The following is a 15,572-nucleotide window of genomic DNA, read 5'->3' as shown; positions in this document are numbered from 1 at the left end:
AGAGGCATTGAAGTTGATAAAGCTAAAGTTGATGCTATTGAAAAGATGCCGTGTCCTAAGGACATCAAAGGTATAAGAAGTTTTCTGGGTCATGCCGGTTTTTATAGGAGGTTCATTAAGGACTTCTCAAAAATTTCTCGGCCTCTGACTAATCTATTACAAAAAGATATTCCTTTTGTCTTCGATGATGATTGTGTAGAGGCATTTGAAATACTTAAGAAAGCTTTGATTTTTGCACCTATTGTTCAGCCACCTGATTGGAATTTACCTTTTGAAATTATGTGTGATGCTAGTGATTATGCTGTAGGTGCTGTTCTAGGGCAAAGAGTTGATAAGAAATTAAATGTTATTCAATATGCTAGTAAAACTCTAGACAACACCCAGAAAATTATGCTACTACCGAAAAAGAATTTTTAGCAGTTGTTTTTGCTTGTGATAAGTTCAGACCTTATATTGTTGATTCTAAAGTAACTATTCACACTGATCATGCTGCTAGTAAATACCTTATGGAAAAGAAAGATGCTAAGCCTAGACTTATTAGATGGGTTCTCTTGCTACAAGAATTTGATTTGCATATTATTGATAGAAAGGGAGCTGAGAACCCCGTTGCAGACAACTTGTCTAGGTTAGAGAATGTTCTTGATGACCCACTACCTATTGATGATAGCTTTCCTGATGAACAATTAGCTGTCATAAATGCTTCTCGTACTGCTCCATGGTATGCTGATTATGCTCATTACATTGTTGCTAAATTTATACCACCTAGTTGCACATACCAACAAAAGAAAAAGTTTTCTATGATTTAAGACATTACTTTTGGGATGACCCACACCTTTATAAAGAAGGAGTAGATGGTGTTATTAGATGTTGTATACCTGAGCATGAACAGGAACAGATCCTACGCAAGTGTCACTCCAAAGCTTATGGAGGACACCACACTGGAGATAGAACTGCACATAAGGTATTGCAATTCGGTTTTTATCGGCCTACTCTCTTCAAAGATGCCCGTAAGTTTGTCTTATCTTGTGATGAATGTCAAAGAATTGTTAATATTAGTAGACGTCAAGAAATGCCTATGAATTATTCACTTGTTATTGAACCATTTGATGTTTGGGGCTTTGATTACATGGGACCGTTCCCTTCCTCCAATGGGTATACACATATTTTAGTTGCTGTTGATTATGTTACTAAGTGGGTAGAAGCTATTCCAACTAGTAGTGCTGATCATAACACCTCTATTAAGATGCTTAAAGAAGTCATTTTTTCGAGGTTTGGAGTTCCTAGATATTTAATGACTGATGGTGGTTCACATTTTATTCATGGTGCTTTTCGTAAAATGCTTGCCAAGTATGATGTTAATCATAGAATTGCATCTCCATATCACCCGCAATCCAGTGGTCAAGTAGAATTGAGTAATAGAGAGCTCAAATTAATTTTGCAAAAGACTGTTAATAGATCTAGAAAGAATTGGTCCAAGAAACTTGATGATGCACTATGGGCCTATAGAACTGCATATAAAAATCCTATGGGCATGTCTCCGTATAAAATGGTTTATGGAAAAGCATGTCACTTACCTCTTGAACTAGAACATAAGGCATATTGGGCTATTAAAGAGCTCAACTATGATTTCAAACTTGCCGGTGAAAAGAGGCTATTTGACATTAGCTCACTTGATGAATGGAGAACCCAGGCCTATGAGAATGCCAAACTGTTCAAGGAAAAGGTTAAAAGATGGCATGAAAAAAGGATACAAAAGCGTGAGTTTAATATAGGTGATTATATGTTGCTATACAACTCTCGTTTAAGATTTTTTGCAGGAAAACTTCTCTCTAAATGGGAAGGTCCTTACGTTATCGAGGAGGTCTATCGTTCCGGTGCCATAAAAATCAACAACTTCGAAGGCACAAATCCGAAGGTGGTGAACGGTCAAAGAATCAAACATTATTAACCAAACTCATATTAATGTTTGGTTCTTTGACCAAACTCATAAATGTTCATACTAATATTATACTCTTGATCTAGTAGAATAAAGTTTTAGTATGATTTAGTTTTGAGTTTTGCCTTATGATCCCTTCTATGTAATCGAGTCCGAGAGCTATATATAATAAAGATTAGTGTTGAGTCAAGGGCTTGATTATCTTGCTATGATCTTGAGGGAATAAAAGAAAAGGAAAGAATAAAAATAAATAAAGAGATCATATTGATCTTATGGAGAGTAATGACTTCACATATAAAGAGTATGATGAATAAAAGTTGTTGAGAGTTGACAAACCCAGTTTTGGTCATCGTTGCAATTAATAGGAAGTAATAAAGAAAGAGAGGTTTTCACATATAAATACACTATCTTGGAGATCTTTTATGATTGTGAGCACTCATTAAAATATGACATGTTAAAGAGTTGATGTTGGACAAGGAAGACAACGTAATGTGTTATGTTTTCTTATATCCGAAATAAAGTATATTGTCATGGATCATCCAACATGTTGAGCTTGCCTTTCCCCCTCATGCTAGCCAATTCTTTGCACCAAGTAGAGATACTACTTGTGCTTCCGAATACCCTTAAACCCAGTTTTGCCATGAGAGTCCACCTTACCTACATATGGATTGAGTAAGACCCTTCAAGTAAGTTCTCATAGGTGCATGCAACAAAATTGCTCTCTAAATATGTATGACTTATTAGTGTGGAGAAAATAAGCTTTATACGATCTTGTGATGTGGAAGAAATAAAAGCGACGGACTGCATAATAAAGGTCCATATCACAAGTGGCAATATAAAGTGATGTTCTTTTGCATTAAGATTTCGTGCATCCAACCATGAAAGCGCATGACAACCTCTGCTTCCCTCTGCGAAGGGCCTATCTTTTACTTTTGTCTTATTCCTTATGCAAGAGTCATGGTGATCTTCACCTTTCCTTTTTACATTTTATCCTTTGGCAAGCACATTGTGTTGGAAAGATCCTGATATATATATATCCAATTGGATGTAAGTTAACATGAATTATTATTGTTGACATTACCCTTGAGGTAAAAGGTTGGGAGGCAACACTATAAGCCCCTATATTTCACTGTGTCCGATTAAAACTCCATACCCATAAGTATTGCGTGAGTGTTAGCAATTGTGAAAGACTAAATGATAGTTGAGTATGTGGACTTGTTGAAAAGCTCTTATATTGACTCTTTCCGATGTTATGATAAATTGCAATTGCTTCAATGACTGAGATTATAGTTTGTTGGTTTTCAATGAAGTTTCTGATCCATACTTGACACTGTGAATAGATTATTACTTGAGCATAAGAAATCATATGACAATATATATATATATGTTGCTGTTATAAGAATGATCATGATGCCCTCATGTCCGTATTTTATTTTATCGACACCTCTATCTCTAAACATGTGGACATATTTATCGTTATTGGCTTCCGCTTGAGGACAAGCGAGGTCTAAGCTTGGGGGAGTTGATACGTCCATTTTGCATCATGCTTTTATTTCGATATTTATTGCATTATGGGCTGTTATTACACATTATGCCACAATACTTATGCCTATTCTCTCTTATTTTACAAGGTTTACATGAAGAGGGAGAATGCCGGCAGCTGGAAGTCTGGGCTGGAAAAGGAGAAAATATTAGAGACCTATTCTACACAGCTCCAAAAGTCCTGAAACTTCACAGAAGTCATTTTTGGGATTAATAAAAAATACTGAGCAAAGAAAATACCAGAGGGGGCCCACACCCTGGCCACGAGGGTGGGGGCGCGCCCTACCCCCTGGGCGCGCCCCCTGCCTCGTGGGCCCCCTGGCAGGCCTCCGGTGCCCATCTTCTGCTATATGAAGTCTTTCGTCCGAGAAAAAATCATAAGCAACCTTGCGGGACGAAACTCCGCCGCCGCAAGGCGGAACCAATCTAGGGCTCCGTCAGAGCTGTCCTCCCAGGGAAACTTCCCTCCGGGAGGGGGAAATCATCGCCATCGTCATCACCAACGATCCTCTCATCGGGAGGGGGTCAATCTCCATCAACATCTTCACCAGCACCATCTCCTCTAAAACCCTAGTTCATCTCTTGTATCCAATCTTTGTCCCAAAGCCTCAGATTGGTATCTATGGGTTGCTAGTAGTGTTGATTACTCCTTGTAGTTGATGCTAGTTGGTTTATTTGGTGGAAGATCATATGTTCAAATCTATTATGCATATTAATACCCCTCTGATTATGAACATGAATATGATTTGTGAGTAGTTACGTTTGTTCCTGAGGACATGGGAGAAGTCTTGCTATTAGTAGTCATGTGAATTTGGTATTCGTTCGATATTTTGATGAGATGTATGTTGTCTTTCCTCTAGTGGTGTTATGTGAACGTCGACTACATGACACTTCACCATTGTTTGGGCCTGGAGGAAGGCATTGGGAAGTAATAAGTAGATGATGGGTTCCTAGAGTGACAGAAGCTTAAACCCTAGTTTATGAGTTGCTTCGTAAGGGGCTGATTTGGATCCATATGTTTCATGCTATGGTTAGGTTTACCTTAATACTTCTTTTGTAGTTGTGGATGCTTGCAATAGAGGTTAATCATAAGTGGGATGCTTGTCCAAGTAAGGACAGCGCCCAAGCACCGGTCCACCCACATACCAAATTATCAAAGTAACGAACGCGAATCAAATGAGCATTATGAAAACTAGCTTGACGATAATTCCCATGTGTCCTCAGGAGCACTTTTCTCTATATAAGAGTTTGTCCAGGCTTGTCCTTTGCTACAAAAAGGATTGGGCCATCTTGCTGCACCTTATTTACTTTCATTACTTGTCACCCGTTACAAATTACCTTATCACAAAACTACCTGTTACCGATAATTTCAGTGCTTGTAGAGAATACCTTGCTGAAAACCGCTTATCATTTTCTTCTGCTCCTCGTTGGGTTCGACACTCTTACTTATCGAAAGGACTACGATAGATCCCCTATACTTGTGGGTCATTAGAGCCAGATGAAGGATGTCCCACATGTCAGCGAAATGAAGTTGAATTGTTTCTGGCATTACTATCAATCCCTCAGGATTTGTTTATATGTACGCATAATTTTAATGAAATTGTACTGTGATGCTATGAAGGTTTCAACTTTGGTTCCCGTGGAAAAAAAAGGTTGCAACTTAGGATTCATGTGTCCTCTTGCCTCAAGATTATCTCGTTACAACATTCCATCAAATACAAATGAAACTACCATGGCTGCTAATGCATCTCAATGGTTCGCAGATCAGCACCAATATTCACATCACAACTGAAGACAAAGTTGTGAGAAGGTGTACAAATAAAGAAATATATATAATTGATCGATGTTGTTCGTAGGCATGGCTCCATTTCCTGGTCACAGTGTTCATTGCTTGGCAGCTAGTTTCACCCAGCTCTGTAGCCAAAAAAGAGGTGTATGGAGGACACCACAATCCGATCATTTTGTGCAGCTCCACTAAAATCGAGCTGACCATCCCTGTTTGCAAAGATATCTAGTCAGTGTGATTACAATAATACTGGAACTAGATGATGAAACATAACACACATAAATAGAAGCCGATCACCTCTGCAATCTCTCTTTAGGACTAACTACTTGTTGGAGAAGATTAGGCACGGAGTTGGATGAGGAGGATAGCAAAACCAATCTCCCTTTCTGCAGCCCCACAGAAATGTAAAAACATTGCCCGTGTGACATTTTGGCGGAACTGCACAAAACACTCTTAAGAAAAAAGTGATTTGTGCAGTTCACAAAAAGGTCGCAATAGCAACGAGGTGAAATGGATAGCCCCATTTGCAAAAGGAGGTAAAAAGGAAACAATTACTGCCCAATAACACGAGTTGAAGACACATACGCCGACGAAAAAGAAGCATATTCCATGTAATAAGGGAAAGATAGCAGCATGGTGGTTTATCAAAAATGGTTTGAGGACGAGATTGCATGATGGAAAGTACGCCGACCGAGATACGTTTTAAGCAAACAACTAAAGAAGATCCACATGCAGCAACGTGGGAAGAGATGGGCAGTGGAGGAAGGTCGGAGGAAGCTATACTTGAGGGTCGTCGGGATGTTACTAGGAGGGCGCTGGCGGCCGGATCTGCCCATACTGCGGCAGCGAGCAAGTGGCGAAGGCCCTACCGCGCCGGAACATGGTCAGAGAGAACGGCAGGTACCGCAGATCAGGACGTGCTGCCTCAACACCGTCGAACGGAGAAACGATGCACATCCTCCCTTTCCGCCGGCGAACGGGATGCGGACGGATCACTGACCAATGGTGAGAGAGAGAGGCCACCGCCGCCTTGCGTGAGATGGTGTGACAAGAGACAAACCCCGGCAGGCAGGCTCCGTTGTATATAGTGCAGCGGATTTTTCCATTTTCCCCACGGCAATCGTTTTATATTCTGTATGTGCCATTGAGGAGTATATAACTTTATTTAATACTAACGCGTCAAGTCGAACTTTGTTCCGTCTAGGCGTGGTACCCGACCCTCCTTCGAGTAAACAACCGCTACACGCGTCAAATTATCACGTGGGCTGCCTTTTCGTACAGAAACGAACTCCGCCGTGTACCGGCGTGGGTGTGGCCGGGAACGAGACGTGAGTACGTGCGTCCTGCGTGCACCTCTTCTTTAGGTGCAGGTACCTGTGTGGGTGGGTGTGAGAGAGGTGGTTTGTGCGAAACAGAGGCAATGTGTCGATGATATCTCAAAAAAATGTAACATATGCAATGTGTGTGAAACAAAGTCATGGATATATCATATATAGTGGGAGCAATCCATGAGAAGAGAGTGGAGGGATCATCGACGTGAGATATCGATAGAATCGAAAACAAGGATGAAGTGTGTGGCTGCGCGATCGATAAAGAGTGCCATCGAATTTGTGTTTTCCCACGTCAAAGATACAGGGCGGCTGGCCTACTGGAATTTGAGAGGGCAGAGGTGCAGTTTTTCGCTGTGGCATGGATACCTACCTATAACATTCGACTATCGGTGTGTGTGCGGGGGGGGGGGGGGGGAGGGGCAGAGACCTACTATAGAAAGGTAGATCGACAAGTATATGTGTGGATAAGGAGAGAGACCTAGCTATGTATTGAGGGACATCGATCGGCATCCATGGATATGTGTAGCAGAGGAATAAGGTTGGGAGGAAGACAAAGGTAGAGTGTTGGAGGGTTGGTGGTGGAGTGGCGTCTCACAAATGGGGGGAGAGGCCTGCTAGACAAACGGAGGGTACGAGTGCAATATCAATAAGAGAGGGCCGGGGATGTCTGCCTGTCTATGCACTTGCGTGTGAGAGATGGGTCAGGAGGTATGCAAGGATGATGAGGGGAGACGATATGGTTGTGGTAAGCATACGTAACTACATAGGAAGATCAACCGTCGTGTGTCCGAGAAAGGGAGAGACATAACTAGTGAGGTAAGTCTATCGGTGCGTGGGGGAAAACGAATTATAGTCGACCTGGCTATATGTAGGGAGATCGGTACGTATACATGCATGCTGTGTTAGAAGCAAATAAGGTCAAGAGAGACAGACAGGGGGAGAGGGGTGCGTCTAGGAGGTGGTGCGAGAGGCCTACCATGTCGAGGGGGGAGGAGTGTGCGAGTATGAGATCGATGAAAAGAGGGGCGGGAGTGTGCACCTGCGTGGAACCGTATTGGACATAGTGGGGCATGGACAGTGAGAAGAGAAGAGGGGAAGTATGTGTTTGTGGTAGGCACACTTGGCTAGAGAGGTATATCGACCGGTGTGTGTCGGAAAGAAGGAGTCGGGGGGCCTACACACACCACGGGTGAACGACCTAAAGAGAAATAACGAACGTGCGCGATGGAGGGGACGCTGAGGGAGGGTGAGAGGGGGGGCGTGTGCATGCACGATAGAAAGTTAGCGCTAGCTAGCTACAAAGAGAAGAGGATCGTGAAGGTGTAAACGACGAACACAGATCATAATTCATTATAAAAAAGTGGATACGGATACTTGAAGAAGATATCATAATGTAGAACATTGATTATAGTTTGGGCTCATGTGTGGCTTTTGCAGCTCAGGGCTAAATACTTGTCACAATGTAGGGGGTGGGGCACTATACTTTGTGTGATAAACACGGTGTACGTAGGAACATGGTTTAGATTATCAATACATAGTTAGTACATCAAATGTACTATTATTTGGAATCAACATCAAGTGTATTCAAAAAATTGAATTTGAGTTTATATAGTACACATAGTTCATATCTATCTCTCTAGTAATCATGTGGTGTGTTGTTAAGGTAATACACGAATGATGGTTGAAGTTGGCAACAATCATGATTGTAGATTCTTATTGAAATAGAGAAACGAATTCAAATTAAGTTTGAATTGCAGCGGTAGTATAGACATTTGGAATGCACTAAAATGTTGGTATGAGCAGGTTACATGCATTATACAGCCAGCGAAAAAATTTAATTGGACATACATGGATTCATACTTGCTTTGAATAGCATTTGTATAGTAAAACGGGACAAGACTCTCTCTTTGTGTGGTGTGAATAGTTTTTTTTGTTGAGGGAAGTGCGAATTGATTTGGTACATATAAGTACAATATTAAACGTTAGGCTTGTCCCTAAAATTCAACCCGCGCCTTGTTATATCCCAAAAATTCAGATATTGTGCTCCCAAAACTGGTGCCTTCACAACCCGCGCCTTGCTATCCCGAAATTACAATGCGCGCGAAAACTCCCTCCAGCTGCCAAATCCTGACACGTGAAATCCCCCTTCTAACCCTGAGCCGAAAGGGCTGATAGTTCAAATCGATGGGGGTACTTTTGTAACACACCCTACATTTTGGACAAGCGCGTCCCTAAGTCATGGTTCCCCCTCCCATCGCCTCCTTTTCGCCATTCGAAATCCCAGGCCGCCATAACCTCTCCGCTCCAGCCGCAAAACCCCACCCTCCTCCGTCCGCCACCTCACTGCTGCCCAGCCGGAGCCTCTTCCCCGACACCATCGTCCACCGCAATAGCTCGACGTCCCTCATCCACCTCCCCGGATGAGGATCTGTCGTCCATCTCGTCGTCCCGCCAGTTCAGCCGCCCCGTCCTCCACCTCCAAGGAGCTGCTCCCGCGATCGCCTCGTCTATCGCGGCTGCTCCATCCCCACAGCGCTGCCTTAAACTGCTCCACCGGAACCGCAACATCCTCACCGACTCCTCGGACAAAGCCGAGGCCTACTCGGCGCCACCAAAGAGGTTGTACACTCATCGCATTGCACCTTCTCCTTAGCTTGACCTCCCGGCACAGATGGTGCTCCATCCCGCACCCCCATGGAGCGGCTACATCGAAGCCGGCGCCACGGGCGACATCTCCACGGTGGCTCTCCCCCAGTGTGAGGCCCCTTCGGCGGCGGCGTCCATACCAGCCGGATCTGCTACTGCTGCTCCGGCTCTCGCTCGCTCGCGGCGCTGCTGCTGCTCCGGCTCTCGCTCGCTCGCGCAGCTACTGCTGCTCTGTCTCTCGCTCGCTCGCTCGCACTGCTGCTGTTCTCCCCCTCGCTCGTGCTACTGCTCTGCTCCAATTTAGCTACACTTCAGTCGACTGAATCGACTTTTGGGTCAGTCGATTTTCAGGGGGTGGGGGGCACGCCGGAGTTAAGGAAGAACTACCCGCAGCGGGGAGGGGGCTCGCTAGAGAGGTACCCCACTATCTATCTTATGGTTCAGGGTGGGGCGGTGGTCGCTGGCGATGGGGGCGCGGTGGTGGGGCGATGGCGTGGGGATCGCCGGAGAAAAATCTCGGCGGGGGGAGGGGGCTAGAGGGCTGTCCGGCGGTGGGGAGTTGTTTCGGGGCGCGAGGCTGCGGCAGACCGGCGGTGGGGAGTTGTTTCGGGCCGAAGAGGCGGCGCGGGGGCGGCAGTTCGGCCGGTGGTGGCTGGCGGCTCAGGGGGGTGCAGGTTGAAGATGAACTGCAGGCCCTCCCTAAACTACATGTGAAGTGCCTCTCTACTACCATTGCGTTCAGTTTCGACAGTAACATTGAGATTCCACAGTAAACTTCAGTTTTGACAGTTAAGTTTAGAGTCAACAATTTTTACCTCATCTGGTGTAGTCAGGTGGTTTTTGGTGATGTAAATTTTACATCTATCACTTTCTGGTAATGTATTTTACATCATCTATTGGAGATGCTATTAGAATCCCACTTGAGATTAACGATGTCTGTCTTGTGCTGCTTCAGCCAAGACGTCTTACGGCTTACTGAAGCTGCTCCAATGACAGAACGATCCATCACAACAGATCAGTGCCCTGGAAACCGTCTACAGATTCCTCAGATCTTCCTCCACACCTCCGACGGCCACCTCTGCCTCAACTTCTTCAGCGACCAACCCAATGATGCTGAGGTCGACACGGCTATGGCAAAGAGGTTGTACACTTGTTGCATCAGTTATTACTCTACATTCATGTCAATCCATTAGGGCTGTTTTGGTTCAACGGAAAAACATAGCAATAGGAAATTTTCCTATGGCACTCTACTGTTCAATTATTCATGCATTTTGTTGAAAGGAATGGAGCAAAACATCCACCTGGACCTACTTTTAAAATCCTATGCATGAAAACAAGGCCAAGTGCATTAGTGGAAGAATAACATTCTAACTGTACACGCGTTCATATGGTTTCACTTTATTTTGGCCATGTTTCTTTGCATTCCTCTGCTCTTCCAATTCCTGTGAACCAAACACCCAAGTTGACAGAAATCCTGTGTTTACAAATGCTCTGTTTACCATGTGCATTCCTATCCTATTCCGGTGTTTTTCCTATCCCTGCATTTTTAGAATCATGCAAGCCAAATGAGCCCTTACAAAATTACTTCAGTTACAAGTAGGTGTCGAAGGAAACTTTGTGTGGTTTGTCCTGCTCCTGCCGCGACGTCGTCCACCTCACCTGAGCTGCTCCATCGACAGAAGCATCCACCAAACCAGACATCACGACTCCTAACCGTCTTTCGCCACCTCAGATCTCCTTCCCTGCCGCCGGCACCCACCGCAACGGCATCACCATCATCGACTCAGCAGATGAACCTGGGGAGTACACGGGTCCACAAGAGAGGTCGCGCTCTTTTGTTTCTGCTTATGTTATGCATTGTTTAAATTACCTGCTACTTTATCATCCTGTTCACCTCTTAGACTCCAAGTCAGGTCTGAATTAATGTTCAAACTTGAGTTCTAAATTAGTTGTGGGGCACATATCGAGGCAGCAATGAATAGTATCTCTGTCTAATATCTGGTTCACCTAGGGTATGCCTATGTTGTTCATCTTGGGTGGGAAACAAATAGTAAAGCAATCATCATCTGTCTTTTTATTAAATTAAAGCAATCATCAGCCTGCTATCATTATTTTTGGATCCATCCACTGGTTGTTACCATCACTCTAGATTTCTGCATGCTCTCCTTACATAATCTCACCATATTTTTTTCGTATGCATGTCAGATATTGTACACAGTCATGCTGAACATGTAGAGAAAAAGAGAAGAGTTTTGCGCGGCAATACAATGTCATGCAGACATCGCTCCATGGTGGGTTCAATGGCAAACCCTCCCCCCTCTCCAGATTGTAATCCAGAGGAAGATATCTGTTCTGAGGCGGATTCAGACGCAGCTGACCACTCCTATTTACCCCCAAGGTGTTTGCTCTACCTTGGCATGATGATGTTAGTCATATCATGCATATGTTGCCTTGCAGTGCCTACTTTTGACATCATATATGTCATCTGCTTAGTTTAGACATGTTCTGTAATGCCACCTGTTTAGTTTCTATATCATATATGGGAATTATGCAGTCTCATGTCTTTTAGCCAGCCATAATATATGTGAAATGTGCAATGCCATCCTGTTTAACCAGGCATCATATATTTGAATGATATCTTGCCCATCCTTTTCTTCATTACATTTCCATTTGTCAACAATGTTTGTACATTAAACTACTCTTCCTGTGAATCAGCCATTTGGGCGGGAGATGGAAAAATCTGGAGTGAAAACAAGGCCTTCAGAGCAGATAGTGCTACCTGTCGAAGCAGATCTCTTGTTGGGTCCCGATAGCTCCTTAGAGATGGATTCAAAGACAGATGGCCAGTCCTATTCCCCCACCGAGGTGTATGCTCTAACTTGGCACGGTTATACTGCTCATATCATGCATATGGTGTCTTGCATTGCATACTTTAGACATCATATACACAATATTCAACACCATGTTCTTAGTTTAGACATCATATATGCGAATGCCCTCTGTTTAGCATATAAATCACATATGTGAATTAAATCATGTGATCCTGATTACTTAGATAACATGTATGTGAATTATGTCATGCGATCATGTTTAGTTATTCATCATACCTTTGAATTATGTTATGCTATGCTATCTAGTTTAGTTAGACATCATATATGTGAAATTATGTCATGCTATCTGTTTTAGTTAAACAATATACATGTCAACTATTTCATGCCCTCTTTTTTCCACACTATCTATTGCATCTGTCTCTCATACAATGTCTGTACATTCAACTATGTTTCCTGTTTATCAGCCATTTGAATTGGAGCGGGCGATGCCAGTATCTAGCGGAGTAAAAACACGGTCTTCAAATAAAAACAGTGCTACCTCTTGGTGGAGATAGCACCCCGGTTGTACATGCACGAGAACCAGCCCTACCACACATAACCCAGACTCTCGCAGATTGTACCCCTACTGCGATGGACAGAGAACCAGCTTCACCCAATCTAACCCCAACCCCAGCAGATAGTAACCCAGTTCCTGTTGACACAACACCATCTCCACCACAGAGCTCCCAAACAAGAGCAGTTAGTAAGGCAGCTCCAGTGCCCAAAGGGCCAGTACTACCACGGGAACCCCAACTCCACCAGTTAGTACGCCTATTCCTGTGGAGGAAGCACAACCAGCCAGTCGTAGTTTAGCATCTATCGCATTTGATGTTGTTAAATCCTATGTGCGTATCTTCCCATCATGGAAATATTATACTGAAGATGAAGGAAAATGCCAGTTGCAGGTGTTTGTCCAGGAGTTATGTGTAAGTAATGTTATTCATGGCAATTACTTTGCTTTGTCCCATACATTCTACCTCCATGATGGTTATAATACAACAAATTTTCCCATTTTTCTCTATAGAGAAGGACCGATTTGGAAACTCAGGATGAGGTAACCTGTGCTAATACCTCTGCTATCTTCAAGAATGCTTAGTGACAGTAGCGGAATTACCTGAAGAAAACGTACTTCACTGGCAAAGAAACTAGTCAAATTCCCTTACGTTCTCCTGAGACACATTTACTGGACGATGACTGGGAACGCCTTGTTCTGTACTGGTCCCGAACCAAGAATGTGGTAAGGTCTATGAGCTCATTTTCTATTTTAAGTACTATATTCTTGCGTCTTACTGTACTCTGTTCATGTAGAACAAGTGCTTAAACCTGAAGAACAACTGTTCTAATTTAAGATTCCATTGCTATCGTGCATACTACTTTGCTCTTGTATCACTGTATTTTCTCATACAAACTTATTTTTAAATTGAAGGATCCAATCGAAACTCCAATGGCACAGCAGGTATGTTCACGCATGTTTCTTTAACAGGTTTGCTCTTATCAATAGCTCTGTTGATTTCAATTTCAATTGTGTATACAGTTGACTTCTCATATCATGCACATTACTAGCATCACAACAGAGCCAATAGTGTTGTTGTACATGTAGACCCGTGGTACCCATCTGAAATCTTGTTGTGCCGTGTAGTTTCCCACGCTTTGTATTCTTTCACTGCTGCTTTGTCTTGAACTGATATGATTTGAACCGTGTCTCTATTTTGATTTGGCAAGACAATGCAGTGACCATAGGACATAGATATATGTTTGTTTGATGCTTTTATTATGTACTACTTGGCAATAGAAGACTTGGTAGTTTAATCTGTCCACCTTACTAATGAACTGGTTCACCGAAATGAGTTTCATATACTAGTACATGCTAAACCTGTTATGTGTCTGCTTGTTTCTTCTTTTAGAATGCTGACAGAATATTGGGGAAGAGTGCCTTATTAAGCAATGGTAAAGGAAGTAATGCAGATAAGGTTCAGGATAGTGAGACATCCTTGTTGGTCTCCAACAAAGCTGATAAAACAGCTAAGGAAACTATCTTGAAGACAGTGAGACAACCCCAAAGTCCTGTCTTGGTTTAGTGTTCGAGTTACTGGCCACTACCGCTTGCACAAGCTATTCAAACTCACTGTCTGAATCAGTTCGGTTTCTTGAGTCTCAACTACAAGCTGAAAGACATCGATCAGCTGTGCTGCAACAAGAAGCGGAAGGACTGCGGAAGTCCCTGGAGCATTCAGATGCATACTTTCTGGTGCAACAACAAGCGTTGGAGGATTTTGGCGCCAAACAGGACAAAGCTAATAAGATTGCTAAGCTTATTGCCAGCATGGTGGATACCCAGGATAACATTTCTTGAGCTCTTTTGAAGTTGTTTCAGTTATGGACTTGTTTTGTTGCCGCGTTTATTTGCACTGGTGGCCAATTTAGACACCCAGTGTATGTAATATGCTGCTTTGTTCCCTATATTTGCACTGGTGGCAAACTTTGATGCCCAGTGGATGTAATATGTGTAATAGTCGTAATAGCCTAGCGTTAGTTCCTTGCTTATTTATTTCCTTATTGTCTTGTTTAGTTGTTTGCTTGTAGTCACTGTAGTTCTTTTTCCGCGTTTTTCTAGTGGCCACAATAAACTAGGCCACAATAACCATGGCAACACATAGACTGTTGTGACCATGGTCCTGCTACCTGCGTAGTGACCATGGCCCTCCACGGGCCGTAGGATCCATGGGCCTTCCACGAGTCGTAGGATCCATGGGCCTTCTACGGGCCATAGGATCCATGAGCCTTCTATGGGCCGTCTCATCTATGGGCCTTCTACGGGTCGTATAATCGTTTCGCCAATCATGGGCCGTACTATTCGTGGACCAATGATGTACCGCAAAATGGGTCGTAAACGGGCTAGAGTGGAAATCGTCTGTTTTATGGCCCGACATAACGGGCCGTTAATAGGCCGTAATTGATGATGCTACGGAAACAACCCAATGTGTTAATGGGCCACAAGCAGGCCGACTGTAACCACAGGCTGAATTTGGCCCACAAGCTGAATAGGCCAGTAACGGACCGTAAGTAATCGAATTCTGGAAATGAGCCCAAGAATAAATGGGCCCTTAGAAGGCCGAAAGTTAACACGGGCTGGAAACAGCCGATGGACTAATGGGTTGTTAATGGGTATAAAGCGATAGACTTTTCATTACGGGTCAGTTTCACAACGGACCATTAATGGGCCTATATTTACAAAGGGCCTCATATGGGCAGAAAGACGTCATGGGCCAGACATGGGCCAGAAGTTACAACGGGCTGGAATCATACTGGACGGCCCAGATGACGCTACTGGGCCTAATTCGGGTAAGCCGTAACGGGTCGTGACCTAGCGGGCCGTATATGGGCTATATGCTAACACGCCGTTAACAGGCTTTCCATGGGCCGGCCCACTACCTCTTTGACCAAGTCAAACGGGCCGGCCT

Source organism: Triticum aestivum, chromosome 3D (assembly GCF_018294505.1).
Source record: "Triticum aestivum cultivar Chinese Spring chromosome 3D, IWGSC CS RefSeq v2.1, whole genome shotgun sequence".
Lineage (NCBI taxonomy): Eukaryota > Viridiplantae > Streptophyta > Magnoliopsida > Poales > Poaceae > Triticum > Triticum aestivum.
Note: the sequence above shows the minus strand (reverse complement) of the source record.